Consider the following 2,621-nt stretch of genomic DNA (forward strand, 5'->3'; position numbering starts at 1 on the left):
TATATATATATATATATATGTGTGTGTGTGTTTAATTTGAGAGTAGCTCGTTCTAGTAATTGTAAGCACAAGCGTCACAGAGTGTTATTAAACTGAACTGGTTAAGTGCACTAGAGTAATAGTAAGTCTGTCTCTGCTCTCAGCGATCCAGACGGCTCTGCGTCTCGCCGCTGAAGGCCGGGTCTCGCTGCACGAGGAGCTGAAGGAGCGGCGGCGGGAGCTGCGGGAGGAGCGGGAGAGGAGGCGCGTGCTGCGGGCGGAGGAGACGCGGAGGCTGCTGGAGCTGCAGGGGGAGCGCGAGGAGCAGCTGGCCGAGCTGGAGCTCCTGAAGGAGGCGCAGAGACAGGCTCAGGTCTCCCTGCAGCAGGAGGAGCAGAGGAGGCGCAGCCAGCACGAGGAGCTGCAGAAAACCCTGCAGAGACAGCTACAGGAGGCGCAGGAGGTGAACACCTCATTTTACGCGTTAAAAATATATTTAATTAACGCAGGGGCAGCTATAGTGTTGGCCGAGGAGCTGAAGGAGCGGCGGCGGGAGCTGCGGGAGGAGCGGGAGAGGAGGCGCGCGCTGCGGGCGGAGGAGACGCGGAGGCTGCTGGAGCTGCAGGGGGAGCGCGAGGAGCAGCTGGCCGAGCTGGAGCTCCTGAAGGAGGCGCAGAGACAGGCTCAGGTCTCCCTGCAGCAGGAGGAGCAGAGGAGGCGCAGCCAGCACGAGGAGCTGCAGAAAACCCTGCAGAGACAGCTACAGGAGGCGCAGGAGGTGAACACCTCATTTTACGCGTTAAAAATATTTAATTAACGCAGGGGCGGAGCTAGTGTTGGCCACCCCACTCATAACGGATCCTGTGCTCGGCGCGCGTGATCTTAAATTGCAAGCACAAAGGCGCCGGCGCACTGTAGCCTGTATCATTTCATATCGAAGCGAGAAATAAACTACGTGCATGCAATGTCGTGGTCAATTAAGTTAAAAGACGATTAAAGCTGCCTTAATACTGTGCATGCATGTGATGTTTTATATGAGTCACATTTAAGAACATGTGTCTGAAATGGTTTTCAAAACTGTCTCCCTCATCTAACACACCCGATGTAACTCGTCAGCTCATTAATAGAGACTTTAAGAACTGAAGTGGGTCAGAAAAGGTAAAGAGAGTTGAGAGAAAATATGATTGTCACCGTTCAGCAGCGGCAGCTCTTAAAGTAATAGCAGCCAAAACAACCTAATAACCAGCTGCTGTGATGTCTGTTAATCAAATGACAAAGAAAAAAAAGCTTTAAGGATTCATCTATATTTAATTTAGTGTTTGATAACTTCAATTTCTGTATATTTCGGCTGAAGGGCACAGGTAAATATGACATTTATTATAATGGGTTTATATGAAGATTGTTTTAAGTTCACTTAAATTAGAAGTTATTTTTTTAAAGTCTAATAAATGTTTTAATTGATAGCTCAATTTGAAGATTGAATGTAAAATTATTGCAATATAAAAGTATATTTAAAAACTTTAATGTGAGGTGGGATTAATCGCGATTAATCTCAGAAAAAATGTGTGATTAATTAGTTAATTTTTTTAATCAATCGACCACACTAGTTTTTATTGATTAATTGAAATTGAAAAGCTTTGTGATATTTAGACCAGGGTTATTATAGGTAAGTAAAACCATTAAAAAAATTGCAACTTGAAAGAAAACAAATGTTAAATAAAATAAAAAATATTTATCAACATTTATCAACTTGACGTCCAAAAAAAAAAAAACTAAAACTGAAATATAAGTTAAAGGGAAAGTTCACCCAAAAAAGAAAATGTTGTCATTAATTACGACATGAGGGTGAGTAATTAATGACAGAATTTGAACTATAATTTTATAATAGCTACTGTATATAGACCTATTTAAAACAAAAAACTAATAAAAATGACAAAACACTCAACATTACAAAATTTTAACTACAAAATTGAAATAAAATAAAACATAACTTTTTTTTTAAAAACAAACTTATTTTATGTCGGAAACGGAAATAAAAATAACTATATAGACATATTTAAAAACAACAAAAACGAATAAAAGTGTCAAAACTACTAAAGCTGTCATATTAACACAAAAGCTGAAAATAAAAACTAAACAACAAAAATTAGAATAGTATCTCAATACTAAAATAACACTCAAGTCAAAATTTATAATAAAAACTCATTTAATTTAAAAAATATATTATAATTTTCTTATAATAAAAAAATCATAAACAAAAATAAATTACCTTATTTGTATTTAACTTAAAATGTTTTATTTCAAAATGAGAGACCTTTGATTGACACCTAGCCGCTCGTTAATAGATGACCCGCCCGTATTTACAGATCATCACACTTTTATATTCAACAACTTGCATAATAAATGACAGCAGAACTGTCCTAGAACAAAAGTAATTTACATATAGAAATCTTAAAGGTACAGCAGCGAAAACAATCAGTTTTTACAAATTACACACTGCAAAAAAAAATTATCTAACACTGTAAGTGAATAGGAAGCTCAAAGAGACAGTGCAAACTGTAACAGGCCTGTTTGTGTGTTTGTGTGTTTGTGTGTGCGTGTGTGTGTGTGTGTGTTTGTGTGTGTTTGTGTGTTTGTGTGTG

The 2,621-nt window shown here is 38.6% G+C and overlaps 1 pseudogene; it reads left to right on the forward strand.

The window, feature by feature from the left end:
• Positions 1-2,621, forward strand: part of LOC107572546 (differentially expressed in FDCP 6 homolog) — a 21,551-nt pseudogene that overhangs the window by 10,151 nt on the left and 8,779 nt on the right.

Source organism: Sinocyclocheilus grahami, unplaced genomic scaffold (genome assembly GCF_001515645.1).
Source record: "Sinocyclocheilus grahami isolate Dianchi unplaced genomic scaffold, SAMN03320097.WGS_v1.1 scaffold1772.1, whole genome shotgun sequence".
Taxonomy (NCBI): domain Eukaryota; kingdom Metazoa; phylum Chordata; class Actinopteri; order Cypriniformes; family Cyprinidae; genus Sinocyclocheilus; species Sinocyclocheilus grahami.